Source organism: Sus scrofa, chromosome 18 (genome assembly GCF_054392235.1).
Source record: "Sus scrofa isolate SSC_HxYL_T2T_F1_AM1 chromosome 18, Sscrofa_HxYL_maternal_Yorkshire_Landrace_v2.0, whole genome shotgun sequence".
NCBI classification, from domain to species: Eukaryota; Metazoa; Chordata; class Mammalia; order Artiodactyla; family Suidae; genus Sus; species Sus scrofa.
The window spans coordinates 903,537-921,916 of record NC_139400.1 but is presented as its reverse complement, the minus strand read 5'-3'; positions in this window follow the sequence as shown (position 1 = coordinate 921,916).

Here is an 18,380-nt window from a genome sequence, read left to right as displayed (position 1 = left end):
AGTAGAATAGAATAGAACAGAATAGAACAGAACAGAATGGAATAGAACAGAACAGAATAGAATAGAATAGAACAAAACAGAACAGAATAGAATAGAATAGAATAAAATAGAATAGAACAGAATAGAATAGAACAGAATAGAATAGAATAGAATAGAACAGAATAGAGCAGAGTAGAATAGAACAGAATAGAATAGAATAGAATAGAACAGAATAGAGCAGAGTAGAATAGAACAAAATAGAATAGAATAGAATAGAATGGAATAGAACAGAACAGAACAGAACAGAACAGAACAGAACAGAAGAGAATAGAATAGAACAAAATAGAATAGAATAAAACAGAACAGAACAGAACAGAACAGAATGAAATAGATGAGAATAAAATAGAATGCAATAGAACAGAACAGAATAGAATAGAATAGAATGGAACAGAACAGAATAGAACAGAACAGAATAGAATAGAATAGAACAGAACAGAACCGAATAGAATGGACTGGAATAGAATAGAAGAGAACAGAATAGAATAGAATAGAATAGGACAGAATAGAATAGAATAGAATAGTAAAGAACAGAATAGAACAGAATATAATAGTTTAGAATAGAATAGAATAGAATAGAACAGAATAGATTAGAATAGATTAGAACAGAATAGAATAGCATAGAATACAACAGAATAGAATAGAATGGAACAGAATAGAATATAATAGAATAGAAGAGAACAGAACAGAATAGAATAGAATAGAATAGAACAGAATAGAATAGAACAGAACCGAATAGAATAGAAGAGAACTGAATAGAATAGAATAGAATAGAATAGAATAGAATAGAATAGAATAGAATAGAATAGAATAGAATAGAATAGAACAGAATAGAATAGAATAGAGCAGAACAGAATAGAATAGAATGGAATAGATCAGAATAGAATAGAATAGAGTAGAACTTCACAGAACAGAATAGAATCGAATATAATCGAATAGAGTCGAATAGAGTCGAATAGAATAGAATACAATAGAATAGTGTCGAATTGAATAGAATCGAATAGAATCGAATAGAATAAAACAGAACAACAGAACAGAATAGAATAGAATAGAATAGAACAGAATAGAACAGAATAGAATAGAATAGAATAGAAGACAATAGAATAGAATAGAACAAAACAGAATAGAATAGAATAGAATAAAATAGAATAGAACAGAATAGAATAGAACAGAATAGAATAGAATAGAATAGAACAGAATAGAGCAGAGTAGAATAGAACAAAATAGAATAGAATAGAATAGAATGGAATAGAACACAACAGAACAGAAGAGAATAGAACAAAATAGAATAGAAGAGAACAGAACAGAACAGAACAGAACAGAATGCAATAGATGAGAATAAAATAGAATGCAATAGAACAGAACAGAATAGAATAGAATAGAATAGAACAGAACAGAACAGAATAGAACAGAACAGAATAGAATAGAATAGAACAGAACAGAACCGAATAGAATAGACTAGAATAGAATAGAAGAGAACAGAATAGAATAGAATAGAATAGAACAGAATAGAATAGAATAGAATATTAAAGAACAGAATAGAACAGAATATAATAGTTTAGAATAGAATAGAATAGAATAGAATAGAATAGAACAGAATAGAATAGAATAGATTAGAACAGAATAGAATAGCATAGAATACAACAGAATAGAATAGAATGGAACAGAATAGAATATAATAGAATAGAATAGAACAGAACAGAATAGAATAGAATAGAATAGAACAGAACAGAACAGAATAGAATAGAATAGAATAGAACACAACAGAATAGAACAGAAGAGAATAGAATAGAATAGAATAGAATAGAACAGAATAGAATAGAATAGAATAGAATAGAAAAGAATAGAATAGAACAGAACAGAACAGAATAGAATAGAATAGAATAGAAACGAACAGAGTAGAATAGGTTAGAAAAGAATAGAATAGAATAGAACAGAATAGAATAGAATAGGACAGAAAAGAATAGAATAGAATAGGATAGAACACAAAAGAACATAATAGAATAGTATAGAATAGAATAGAATACAACAGAATAGAATAAAACAGAACAGAACAGAGTAGAACAGAATAGAATAGACTAGAATAGAGTAGAATAGGATAGAACAGAATAGAATAGAATAGAACAGAATAGAGCAGATTAGAATAGAACAAAATAGAATAGAATAGAATAGAATGGAATAGAACAGAACAGAACAGAACAGAACAGAAGAGAATACAACAAAATAGAATAGAACAGAACAGAACAGAACAGAATGCAATAGATGATAATAAAATAGAATGCAATAGACCAGAACAGAATAGAATAGAATAGAATAGAACAGAACAGAATAGAACAGAACAGAATAGAATAGAATAGAACAGAACAGAACCGAATAGAATGGACTAGAATAGAATAGAAGAGAACAGAATAGAATAGAATAGAATAGAACAGAATAGAATAGAATAGAATAGAATAGTAAAGAACAGAATAGAACAGAATATAATAGTTTAGAATAGAATAGAATAGAATAGAACAGAATAGATTAGAATAGATTTGAACAGAAAGGAATAGCATAGAATACAACAGAATAGAATAGAATGGAACAGAATAGAATATAATAGAATAGAATAGAACAGAACAGAATAGAATAGAATAGAATAGAACAGAACAGAATAGAACAGAATAGAATAGAACACAACAGAATAGAACAGAACAGAAGAGAATAGAATAGAATAGAATAGAATAGAACAGAATGGAATAGAATAGAATAGAATAGAATAGAATAGAATAGAATAGAATAGAATAGAATAGAACAGAACAGAATAGAATAGAATAGAATAGAATAGAAACGAACAGAGTAGAATAGATTAGAAAAGAATAGAATAGAACAGAATAGAATAGAACAGGACAGAAAAGAATAGAATAGAATAGGATAGAACACAAACGAACATAATAGAATAGTATAGAATAGAATAGAATACAACAGAATAGAATAAAACAGAACAGAACAGAGTAGAACAGAATAGAATAGACTAGAATAGAGTAGAATAGAATAGAACAGAATAGAACAGAACAGAATGGAATAGAACAGAACAGAATAGAATAGAATAGAACAAAACAGAACAGAATAGAATAGAATAGAATAAAATAGAATAGAACAGAATAGAATAGAACAGAATAGAATAAAATAGAATAGAACAGAATAGAGCAGAGTAGAATAGAACAGAATAGAATAGAATAGAATAGAACAGAATAGGGCAGAGTAGAATAGAACAAAATAGAATAGAATAGAATAGAATGGAATAGAACAGAACAGAACAGAACAGAACAGAAGAGAATAGAACAAAATAGAATAGAATAAAACAGAACAGAACAGAACAGAACAGAATGAAATAGATGAGAATAAAATTGAATGCAATAGAACAGAACAGAATAGAATAGAATAGAATGGAACAGAACAGAATAGAACAGAACAGAATAGAATAGAATAGAACAGAACAGAACCGAATAGAATGGACTAGAATAGAATAGAAGAGAACAGAATAGAATAGAATAGAATAGGACAGAATAGAATAGAATAGAATAGTAAAGAACAGAATAGAACAGAATATAATAGTTTAGAATAGAATAGAATAGAATAGAACAGAATAGATTAGAATAGATTAGAACAGAATAGAATAGCATAGAATACAACAGAATAGAATAGAATGGAACAGAATAGAATATAATAGAATAGAATAGAACAAAACAGAATAGAATAGAATAGAATAGAACAGAAGAGAATAGAACAGAATAGAATAGAACACAACGGAATAGAACAGAACAGAAGAGAATACAATAGAATAGAATAGAACAGAATAGAATAGAATAGAACAGAATAGAATAGAATAGAATAGAATAGAATAGAATAGAACAGAACAGAATAGAATAGAATAGAATAGAATAGAAACGAACAGAGTAGAATAGATTAGAAAAGAATAGAATAGAACAGAATAGAATAGAATAGGACAGAAAAGAATAGAATAGAATAGGATAGAACACAAAAGAACACAATAGAATAGTATAGAATAGAATAGAATACAACAGAATAGAATAAAACAGAACAGAACAGAGTAGAACAGAATAGAATAGACTAGAATAGAGTATAATAGAATAGAACAGAATAGAACAGAACAGAATGGAATAGAACAGAATAGAATAGAATAGAATAGAATAGAATAGAATAGAATAGAATAGAACAGAATAGAATAGAATAGAACAAAACAGAATAGAATAGAATAGAATAGAACAGAATAGAATAGAACAGAACAGAATAGAATAGAATAGAATAGAACAGAATAGAACAGAATAGAATAGAATAGAATAGAACAGAATAGAATAGATTAGAACAGAACAGAATAGAATAGAATAGAATAGAACAGAATAGAATAGAACAGAACCGAATAGAATAGAAGAGAACTGAATAGAATAGAATAGAATAGAATAGAATAGAATAGAATAGAATAGAACAGAATAGAATAGAATAGAATAGAACAGAACAGAATAGAATAGAATAGAATAGATCAGAATAGAATAGAATAGAGTAGAACAGAACAGAACAGAATAGAATCGAATAGAATCGAATAGAGTCGAATAGAATAGAATACAATAGAATAGTGTCGAATCGAATAGAATCGAATAGAATTGAATAGAATAAAACAGAACAACAGAACAGAATAGAATAGAAGAGAATAGAACAGAATAGAACAGAATATAATAGAATAGAATAGAAGAGAATACAATAGAATAGAACAAAACAGAACCGAATAGAATAGAAGAGAATAAAATAGAATAGAACAGAATCGAATAGAACAGAATAGAATAGAATAGAATAGAACAGAATAGAGCAGAGTAGAATAGAACAAAATAGAATAGAATAGAATAGAATAGAATAGAATAGAATAGAATAGAATAGAATAGAATAGAATGGAATAGAACAAAACAGAACAGAACAGAACAGAACAGAAGAGAATAGAACAAAAGAGAATAGAATAGAACAGAACAGAACAGAATAGAACAGAATGCAATACATGAGAATAAAATAGAAGGGAATAGAACAGAATAGAATAGAACAGAACAAAACAGAACAGAATAGAATAGAACATAATAGGATAGAACAGAACAGAATAGAATAGAATAGAACAGAACAAAATAGAATGGATCAGAATAGAATAGAATAGAACAGAACAGAAGAGAATGGAACAGAATAGAATAGAACAGAACAGAATAGAATAGAATAGAACAGAACAGAATAGAATAGAATAGAATAGAGAAGAACAGAATAGAACAGAATAGAATAGTTTAGAATAGAATAGAATAGAAGAGAACAGAATAGAATAGACTAGAACAGCACAGAACAGAATAGAATCGAATAGAATCGAATAGAGTCGAATAGAATAGAATACAATAGAATAGTGTCGAATCGAATAGAATCGAATAGAATCGAATAGAATAAAACAGAACAACAGAACAGAATAGAATAGAATAGAATAGAAGAGAATATATAGAAGAGAATAGAATAAAATAGAACAAAACAGAACAGAATAGAATAGAATAGAATAAAATAGAGTAGAACAGAATAGAATAGAACAGAATACAATAGAATAGAGTAGAACAGAATAGAGCAGAGTAGAATAGAACAAATTAGAATAGAATAGAATAGAATGGAACAGAACAGAACAGAACAGAACAGAAGAGAATAGAACAAAATAGAATAGAATAAAACAGAACAGAACAGAACAGAACAGAATGCAATAGATGAGAATAAAATAGAATGCAATAGAACAGAACAGAATAGAATAGAATAGAATAGAACAGAACAGAATAGAACAGAACAGAATAGAATAGAATAGAATAGAATAGAATACAACAAAACAGAACAGAATAGAATAGAATAGAATAAAATAGAATAGAACAGAATAGAATAGAACAGAATAGAATAGAATAGAATAGAACAGAATAGAGCAGAGTAGAATAGAACAAAATAGAATAGAATAGAATAGAATGGAATAGAACAGAACAGAACAGAACAGAACAGAAGAGAATAGAACAAAATAGAATAGAATAAAACAGAACAGAACAGAACAGAATGAAATAGATGAGAATAAAATAGAATGCAATAGAACAGAACAGAATAGAATAGAATAGAATGGAACAGAACAGAATAGAACAGAACAGAATAGAATAGAATAGAACAGAACAGAACCGAATAGAATGGACTAGAATAGAATAGAAGAGAACAGAATAGAATAGAATAGAATAGAACACAATAGAATAGAATAGAATAGTAAAGAACAGAGTAGAACAGAATATAATAGTTTAGAATAGAATAGAATAGAATAGAACAGAATAGATTAGAATAGATTAGAACAGAATAGAATAGCATAGAATACAACAGAATAGAATAGAATGGAACAGAATAGAATATAATAGAATAGAATAGAACAGAACAGAATAGAATAGAATAGAATAGAACAGAACAGAATAGAACAGAATAGAATAGAACACAACGGAATAGAACAGAACAGAAGAGAATACAATAGAATAGAATAGAACAGAATAGAATAGAATAGAACAGAATAGAATAGAATAGAATAGAATAGAATAGAATGGAATAGAACAGAACAGAATAGAATAGAATAGAATAGAATAGAATAGAAACGAACAGAGTAGAATAGATTAGAAAAGAATAGAATAGAACAGAATAGAATAGAATAGGACAGAAAAGAATAGAATAGAATAGGATAGAACACAAAAGAACATAATAGAATAGTATAGAATAGAATAGAATACAACACAATAGAATAAAACAGAACAGAACAGAGTAGAACAGAATAGAATAGACTAGAATAGAGTAGAATAGAATAGAACAGAATGGAATAGAACAGAATAGAATAGAATAGAATAGAATAGAATAGAATAGAATAGAATAGAACAGAACAGAATAGAATAGAATAGAATAGAACAGAATAGAATAGAACAGAATAGAATAGAATAGAATAGAACAGAATAGAATAGAACAGAACAGAATAGAATAGAATAGAATAGAATAGAACAGAATAGAACAGAATAGAATAGAATAGAACAGAATAGAATAGAATAGAATAGAATAGAATAGAATAGAATAGAATAGAATAGAATAGAATAGAATAGAATAGAACAGAACAGAATAGAACAGAACAGAATAGAATAGAATAGAATAGAATAGAATAGAACAAAACAGAACAGAATAGAATAGAATAGAATAAAATAGAATAGAACAGAATAGAATAGAACAGAACAGAATAGAATCGAATAGAATCGAATAGAGTCGAATAGAGTCGAATAGAATAGAATACAATAGAATAGTGTCGAATCGAATAGAATCGAATAGAATTGAATAGAATAAAACAGAACAACAGAACAGAATATAATAGAAGAGAATAGAACAGAATAGAACAGAATATAATAGAATAGAATAGAAGAGAATACAATAGAATAGAACAAAACAGAACAGAATAGAATAGAAGAGAATAAAATAGAATAGAACAGAATCGAATAGAACAGAATAGAATAGAATAGAATAGAACAGAATAGAGCAGAGTAGAATAGAACAAAATAGAATAGAATAGAATAGAATAGAATAGAATAGAATAGAATAGAATAGAATAGAATAGAATAGAATAGAATGGAATAGAACAAAACAGAACAGAACAGAACAGAAGAGAATAGAACAAAAGAGAATAGAATAGAACAGAACAGAACAGAACAGAACAGAATGCAATACATGAGAATAAAATAGAAGGGAATAGAACAGAATAGAATAGAACAGAACAAAACAGAACAGAATAGAATAGAACATAATAGGATAGAACAGAACAGAATAGAATAGAATAGAACAGAACAAAATAGAATGGAACAGAATAGAATAGAATAGAACAGAACAGAACAGAACAGAACAGAATAGAATAGAATAGAACAGAAAGGAATACAACAGATCAGAATAGAATAGAATAGAACAGAACAGAAGAGAATGGAACAGAATAAAATAGAACAGAACAGAATAGAATAGAATAGAACAGAACAGAACAGAATAGAATAGAATGGAGAAGAACAGAATAGAACAGAATAGAATAGTTTAGAATAGAATAGAATAGAAGAGAACAGAATAGAATAGACTAGAACAGCACAGAACAGAATAGAATCGAATAGAATCGAATAGAGTCGAATAGAGTCGAAGAGAATAGAATACAATAGAATAGTGTCGAATCAAATAGAATCGAATAGAATCGAATAGAATAAAACAGAACATCAGAACAGAATAGAATAGAATAGAATAGAATAGAATAGAACAAAACAGAACAGAATAGAATAGAATAGAATAAAATAGAATAGAACAGAATAGAATAGAACAGAATAGAATAGAATAGAATAGAACAGAATAGAGCAGAGTAGAATAGAACAAAAGAATAGAATAGAATAGAATGGAATAGAACAGAACAGAACAGAACAGAAGAGAATAGAACAAAATAGAATAGAATAAAACAGAACAGAACAGAATGAAATAGATGAGAATAAAATAGAATGCAATAGAACAGAACAGAATAGAATAGGATAGAATGGAACAGAACAGAATAGAACAGAACAGAATAGAATAGAATAGAACAGAACAGAACCGAATAGAATGGACTAGAATAGAATAGAAGAGAACAGAATAGAATAGAATAGAATAGAACAGAATAGAATAGAATAGAATAGTAAAGAACAGAATAGAACAGAATATAATAGTTTAGAATAGAATAGAATAGAATAGAACAGAATAGATTAGAATAGATTAGAACAGAATAGAATAGCATAGAATACAACAGAATAGAATAGAATGGAACAGAATAGAATATAATAGAATAGAATAGAACAGAACAGAATAGAATAGAATAGAATAGAACAGAACAGAATAGAACAGAATAGAATAGAACACAACGGAATAGAACAGAACAGAAGAGAATACAATAGAATAGAATAGAACAGAATAGAATAGAATAGAACAGAATAGAATAGAATAGAATAGAACAGAACAGAATAGAATAGAATTGAATAGAATAGAATAGAAACGAACAGAGTAGAATAGATTAGAAAAGAATAGAATAGAACAGAATAGAATAGAATAGGACAGAAAAGAATAGAATAGAATAGGATAGAACACAAAAGAACATAATAGAATAGTATAGAATAGAATAGAATACAACAGAATAGAATAAAACAGAACAGAACAGAGTAGAACAGAATAGAATAGACTAGAATAGAGTAGAATAGAATAGAACAGAATGGAATAGAACAGAATAGAATAGAATAGAATAGAATAGAATAGAATAGAATAGAATAGAACAGAACAGAATAGAATAGAATAGAATAGAACAGAATAGAATAGAACAGAATAGAATAGAATAGAATAGAACAGAATAGAATAGAACAGAACAGAATAGAATAGAATAAAATAGAACAGAATAGAACAGAATAGAATAGAATAGAACAGAATAGAATAGAATAGAATAGAATAGAATAGAATAGAACAGAACAGAATAGAACAGAACAGAATAGAATAGAATAGAATAGAATAGAATAGAACAAAACAGAACAGAATAGAATAGAATAGAATAAAATAGAATAGAACAGAATAGAATAGAACAGAACAGAATAGAATCGAATAGAATCGAATAGAGTCGAATAGAGTCGAATAGAATAGAATACAATAGAATAGTGTCGAATCGAATAGAATCGAATAGAATTGAATAGAATAAAACAGAACAACAGAACAGAATAGAATAGAAGAGAATAGAACAGAACAGAATATAATAGAATAGAATAGAAGAGAATACAATAGAATAGAACAAAACAGAACAGAATAGAATAGAAGAGAATAAAATAGAATAGAACAGAATCGAATAGAACAGAATAGAATAGAATAGAATAGAACAGAATAGAGCAGAGTAGAATAGAACAAAATAGAATAGAATAGAATAGAATAGAATAGAATAGAATAGAATAGAATAGAATAGAATAGAATAGAATGAAATAGAACAAAACAGAACAGAACAGAACAGAAGAGAATAGAACAAAAGAGAATAGAATAGAACAGAACAGAACAGAACAGAACAGAATGCAATACATGAGAATAAAATAGAAGGGAATAGAACAGAATAGAATAGAACAGAACAAAACAGAACAGAATAGAATAGAACATAATAGGATAGAACAGAACAGAATAGAATAGAATAGAACAGAACAAAATAGAATGGAACAGAATAGAATAGAATAGAACAGAAAGGAATACAACAGATCAGAATAGAATAGAATAGAACAGAACAGAAGAGAATGGAACAGAATAAAATAGAACAGAACAGAATAGAATAGAATAGAACAGAACAGAATAGAATAGAATAGAATAGAGAAGAACAGAATAGAACAGAATAGAATAGTTTAGAATAGAATAGAATAGAAGAGAACAGAATAGAATAGACTAGAACAGCACAGAACAGAATAGAATCGAATAGAATCGAATAGAGTCGAATAGAGTCGAAGAGAATAGAATACAATAGAATAGTGTCGAATCGAATAGAATCGAATAGAATCGAATAGAATAAAACAGAACAACAGAACAGAATAGAATAGAATAGAATAGAACAGAATATATAGAAGAGAATAGAATAGAATAGAACAAAAGAGAACAGAATAGAATAGAATAGAATAAAATAGAATAGAACAGAATAGAATGGAACAGAATAGAATAGAATAGAATAGAACAGAATAGAGCAGAGTAGAATAGAACAAAATAGAATAGAATAGAATAGAATGGAATAGAACAGAACAGAACAGAACAGAACAGAAGAGAATAGAACAAAATAGAATAGAATAAAACAGAACAGAACAGAACAGAACAGAATGCAATAGATGAGAATAAAATAGAATGCAATAGAACAGACCAGAATAGAATAGAATAGAATAGAACAGAACAGAATAGAATAGAATAGAACAGAACAGAACCGAATAGAATGGACTAGAATAGAATAGAAGAGAACAGAATAGAATAGAATAGAATAGAACAGAATAGAATAGAATAGAATAGTAAAGAACAGAGTAGAACAGAATATAATAGTTTAGAATAGAATAGAATAGAATAGAACAGAATAGATTAGAATAGATTAGAACAGAATAGAATAGCATAGAATACAACAGAATAGAATAGAATGGAACAGAATAGAATATAATAGAATAGAAGAGAACAGAACAGAATAGAATAGAATAGAATAGAACAGAACAGAATAGAACAGAATAGAATAGAACACAACAGAATAGAACAGAACAGAAGAGTATAGAATAGAATAGAATAGAACAGAATAGAATAGAATAGAACAGAATAGAATAGAATAGAATAGAATAGAAACGAATAGAATAGAACAGAACAGAATAGAATAGAATAGAATAGAAATGAACAGAGTAGAATAGATTAGAAAAGAATAGAATAGAACAGAATAGAATAGAATAGAATAGAATAGAATAGAACAGAATAGAGCAGAGTAGAATAGAACAAAATTGAATAGAATAGAATAGAATGGAATAGAACAGAACAGAACAGAACAGAACAGAAGAGAATAGAACAAAATAGAATAGAATAAAACAGAACAGAACAGAACAGAACAGAATGAAATAGATGAGAATAAACTAGAATGCAATAGAACAGAACAGAACAGAATAGAATAGAATAGAACAGAAAAGAATAGAACAGAACAGAATAGAATAGTATAGAACAGAACAGAACCGAATAGAATGGACTAGAATAGAATAGAAGAGAACAGAGTAGAATAGAATAGAATAGAATAGAATAGTAAAGAACAGAATAGAACAGAATATAATAGTTTAGAATAGAATAGAACAGAATAGAACAGAATAGATTAGAATAAATTAGAACAGAATAGAATAGCATAGAATACAACAGAATAGAATAGAATGGAACAGAATAGATTATAATAGAATAGAATAGAATAGAATAGAACAGAACAGAATAGAACAGAATAGAATAGAACACAACAGAATAGAACAGAACAGAAGAGAATACAATAGAATAGAATAGAACAGAATAGAACAGAATAGAACAGAATAGAATAGAATAGAATAGAATAGAATAGAATAGAATAGAACAGAACAGAATAGAGTAGAATAGAATAGAATAGAAACGAACAGAGTAGAATAGATTAGAAAAGAATAGAATAGAACAGAATAGAATAGAATAGGACAGAAAAGAATAGAATAGAATAGGATAGAACACAAACGAACATAATAGAATAGTATAGAATAGAATAGAATACAACAGAATAGAATAAAACAGAACAGAACAGAGTAGAACAGAATAGAATAGACTAGAATAGAGTAGAATAGAATAGAACAGAATAGAACAGAACAGAATGGAATAGAACAGAATAGAATAGAATAGAATAGAATAGAATAGAATAGAACAGAATAGAATAGAATAGAACAGAGCAGAATAGAATAGAATAGAATAGAACAGAATAGAATAGAACAGAATAGAATAGATTAGAACAGAACAGAATAGAATAGAATAGAATAGAACAGAATAGAATAGAACAGAACCAATAGAATAGAAGAGAACTGAATAGAATAGAATAGAATAGAATAGAATAGAATACAATAGAATAGAATAGAATAGAATAGAACAGAATAGAATAAAATAGAATAGAACAGAACAGAATAGAATAGAATAGAATAGATCAGAATACAATAGAATAGAATAGAACAGAACAGAATAGAATAGAATTGAATAGAATCGAATAGAGTCGAATAGAGTCGAATAGAATACAATAGAATAGTGTCGAATCGAATAGAATCGAATAGAATTGAATAGAATAAAACAGAACAACAGAACAGAATAGAATAGAAGAGAATAGAACAGAATAGAACAGAATATAATAGAATAGAATAGAAGAGAATACAATAGAATAGAACAAAACCGAACAGAATAGAATAGAAGAGAATAAAATAGAATAGAACAGAATCGAATAGAACAGAATAGAATAGAATAGAATAGAACAGAATAGAGCAGAGTAGAATAGAAGAAAATAGAATAGAAGAGAATAGAATAGAATAGAATAGAATAGAATAGAATAGAATAGAATAGAATAGAATAGTAAAGAACAGAATAGAACAGAATACAATAGTTTAGAATAGAATAGAATAGAACAGAATAGATTAGAATAGATTAGAACAGAATAGAATAGCATAGAATACAACAGAATAGAATAGAATGGAACAGAATAGAATATAATAGAATAGAATAGAACAGAACAGAATAGAATAGAACAGAACAGAATAGAACAGAATAGAATAGAACACAACAGAATAGAACAGAACAGAAGAGAATACAATAGAATAGAATAGAACAGAATAGAATAGAATAGAACAGAATAGAATAGAATAGAATAGAATAGAATAGAATAGAATAGAACAGAACAGAATAGAATAGAATAGAATAGAATAGAAACGAATAGAGTAGAATAGATTAGAAAAGAATAGAATAGAACAGAATAGAATAGAATAGAATAGGACAGAAAAGAATAGAATAGAATAGGATAGAACACAAATGAACATAATAGAATAGTATAGAATAGAATAGAATACAACAGAATAGAATAAAACAGAACAGAACAGAGTAGAACAGAATAGAATAGACTAGAATAGAGTAGAATAGAATAGAACAGAATGGAATAGAACAGAATAGAATAGAATAGAATAGAATAGAATAGAATAGAATAGAATAGAATAGAATAGAATAGAACAGAATAGAATAGAATAGAACAGAACAGAATAGAATAGAATAGAATAGAACAGAATAGAATAGAACAGAACAGAATAGAATAGAATAGAATAGAACAGAATAGAACAGAATAGAATAGATTAGAACAGAACAGAATAGAATAGAATAGAATAGAACAAAATAGAATAGAACAGAACCGAATAGAATAGAAGAGAACTGAATAGAATAGAATAGAATAGAATAGAATAGAATAGAATAGAATAGAATAGAATAGAACAGAACAGAATAGAATAGAATAGAACAGAACAGAATAGAATAGAATAGAATAGATCAGAATAGAATAGAATAGAGTAGAACAGAACAGAACAGAATAGAATCGAATAGAATCGAATAGAGTCGAATAGAGTCGAATAGAATAGAATACAATAGAATAGTGTCGAATCGAATAGAATCGAATAGAATTGAATAGAATAAAAGAGAACAACAGAACAGAATAGAATAGAAGAGAATAGAACAGAATAGAACAGAATATAATAGAATAGAATAGAAGAGAATACAATAGAATAGAACAAAACAGAACAGAATAGAATAGAAGAGAATAAAATAGAATAGAACAGAATCGAATAGAACAGAATAGAATAGAATAGAATAGAACAGAATAGAGCAGAGTAGAATAGAACAAAATAGAATAGAATAGAATAGAATAGAATAGAATAGAATAGAATAGAATAGAATAGAATAGAATGGAATAGAACAAAACAGAACAGAACAGAAGAGAAGAGAACAAAAGAGAATAGAATAGAACAGAACAGAACAGAATGCAATACATGAGAATAAAATAGAAGGGAATAGAACAGAATAGAATAGAACAGAACAAAACAGAACAGAATAGAATAGAACATAATAGGATAGAACAGAACAGAATAGAATAGAATAGAACAGAACAAAATAGAATGGAACAGAATAGAATAGAATAGAACAGAACAGAACAGAACAGAACAGAATAGAATAGAATAGAACAGAAAGGAATACAACAGATCAGAATAGAATAGAATAGAACAGAACAGAAGAGAATGGAACAGAATAGAATAGAACAGAACAGAATAGAATAGAATAGAACAGAACAGAATAGAATAGAATAGAATAGAGAAGAACAGAATAGAACAGAATAGAATAGTTTAGAATAGAATAGAATAGAAGAGAACAGAATAGAATAGACTAGAACAGCACAGAACAGAATAGAATCGAATAGAATCGAATAGAGTCGAATAGAGTCGAATAGAATAGAATACAATAGAATAGTGTCGAATCGAATAGAATCGAATAGAATCGAATAGAATAAAACGGAACAACAGAACAGAATAGAATAGAATAGAATAGAACAGAATATATAGAAGAGAATAGAATAGAATAGAACAAAACAGAACAGAATAGAATAGAATAGAATAAAATAGAATAGAACAGAATAGAATGGAACAGAATAGAATAGAATAGAATAGAACAGAATAGAGCAGAGTAGAATAGAACAAAATAGAATAGAATAGAATAGAATGGAATAGAACAGAACAGAACAGAACAGAAGAGAATAGAACAAAATAGAATAGAATAAAACAGAACAGAACAGAACAGAACAGAATGCAATAGATGAGAATAAAATAGAATGCAATAGAACAGACCAGAATAGAATAGAATAGAATAGAACAGAACAGAATAGAACAGAACAGAATAGAATAGAATAGAACAGAACAGAACCGAATAGAATGGACTAGAATAGAATAGAAGAGAACAGAATAGAATAGAATAGAATAGTAAAGAACAGAGTAGAACAGAATATAATAGTTTAGAATAGAATAGAATAGAATAGAACAGAATAGATTAGAATAGATTAGAACAGAATAGAATAGCATAGAATACAACAGAATAGAATAGAATGGAACAGAATAGAATATAATAGAATAGAAGAGAACAGAACAGAATAGAATAGAATAGAATAGAACAGAACAGAATAGAACAGAATAGAATAGAACACAACAGAATAGAACAGAACAGAAGAGAATAGAATAGAATAGAATAGAACAGAATAGAATAGAATAGAACAGAATAGAATAGAATAGAATAGAATAGAAACGAATAGAATAGAACAGAACAGAATAGAATAGAATAGAATAGAAATGAACAGAGTAGAATAGATTAGAAAAGAATAGAATAGAACAGAATAGAATAGAATAGAATAGAACAAAACAGAACAGAATAGAATAGAATAGAATAAAATGGAATAGAACAGAATAGAATAGAACAGAATAGAATAGAATAGAATAGAACAGAATTGAGCAGAGTAGAATAGAACAAAATAGAATAGAATAGAATAGAATGGAATAGAACAGAACAGAACAGAACAGAACAGAAGAGAATAGAACAAAATAGAATAGAATAAAACAGAACAGAACAGAACAGAACAGAATGAAATAGATGAGAATAAAATAGAATGCAATAGAACAGAACAGAACAGAATAGAATAGAATAGAACAGAACAGAATAGAACAGAACAGAATAGAATAGAATAGAACAGAATAGAACCGAATAGAATGGACTAGAATAGAATAGAAGAGAACAGAGTAGAATAGAATAGAATAGAACAGAATAGAATAGAATAGAATAGTAAAGAACAGAATAGAACAGAATATAATAGTTTAGAATAGAATAGAACAGAATAGAACAGAATAGATTAGAATAAATTAGAACAGAATAGAATAGCATAGAATACAACAGAATAGAATAGAATGGAACAGAATAGAATATAATTGAATAGAATAGAACAGAACAGAATAGAATAGAATAGAATAGAACAGAACAGAATAGAACAGAATAGAATAGAACACAACAGAATAGAACAGAACAGAATAGAATAGAATAGAATAGAATAGAACAGAATAGAATAGAATAGAACAGAATAGAAAAGAATAGAATAGAATAGAATAGAATAGAATAGAACAGAACAGAATAGAGTAGAATAGAATAGAATAGAAACGAACAGAGTAGAATAGATTAGAAAAGAATAGAATAGAACAGAATAGAATAGAATAGGACAGAAAAGAATAGAATAGAATAGGATAGAACACAAAAGAACATAATAGAATAGTATAGAATAGAATAGAATACAACAGAATAGAATAAAACAGAACAGAACAGAGTAGAACAGAATAGAATAGACTAGAATAGAGTAGAATAGAATAGAACAGAATAGAACAGAACAGAATGGAATAGAACAGAACAGAATAGAATAGAATAGAATAGAATAGAATAGAACAGAATGGAATAGAATAGAACAGAGCAGAATAGAATAGAATAGAATAGAACAGAATAGAATAGAACAGAACAGAATAGAATAGAATAGAATAGAACAGAATAGAACAGAATAGAATAGAATAGAATAGAATAGAATAGAATAGAATAGAATAGAATAGAACAGAATAGAATAGATTAGAACAGAACAGAATAGAATAGAATAGAATAGAACAGAATAGAATAGAACAGAACCGAATAGATTGGAAGAGAACTGAATAGAATAGAATAGAATAGAATAGAAGAATAGAATAGAATAGAATAGAATAGAATAGAACAGAATAGAATAAAATAGAATAGAACAGAACAGAATAGAATAGAATAGAATAGATCAGAATACAATAGAATAGAGTAGAACAGAACAGAACAGAATAGAATTGAATAGAATCGAATAGAGTCGAATAGAGTCGAATAGAATACAATAGAACAGTGTCGAATCGAATAGAATCGAATAGAATTGAATAGAATAAAACAGAACAACAGAACAGAATAGAATAGAAGAGAATAGAACAGAATAGAACATAATATAATAGAATAGAATAGAAGAGAATACAATAGAATAGAACAAAACCGAACAGAATAGAATAGAAGAGAATAAAATAGAATAGAACAGAATCGAATAGAACAGAATAGAATAGAATAGAATAGAACAGAATAGAGCAGAGTAGAATAGAACAAAATAGAATAGAAGAGAATAGAATAGAATAGAATAGAATAGAATAGAATAGAATAGTAAAGAACAGAATAGAACAGAATTCAATAGTTTAGAATAGAATAGAATAGAATAGAACAGAATAGATTAGAATAGATTAGAACATAATAGAATAGCATAGAATACAACAGAATAGAATAGAATGGAACAGAATAGAATAGAATAGAATAGAATAGAACAGAACAGAATAGAATAGAATAGAATAGAACAGAACAGAATAGAACAGAATAGAATAGAACACAACAGAGTAGAACAGAACAGAAGAGAATACAATAGAATGGAATAGAACAGAATAGAATAGAATAGAACAGAATAGAATAGAATAGAATAGAATAGAACAGAAAAGAATAGAATAGAATAGAATAGAATAGAATAGAAACGAATAGAGTAGAATAGATTAGAAAAGAATAGAATAGAACAGAATAGAATAGAATAGGACAGAAAAGAATAGAATAGAATAGGATAG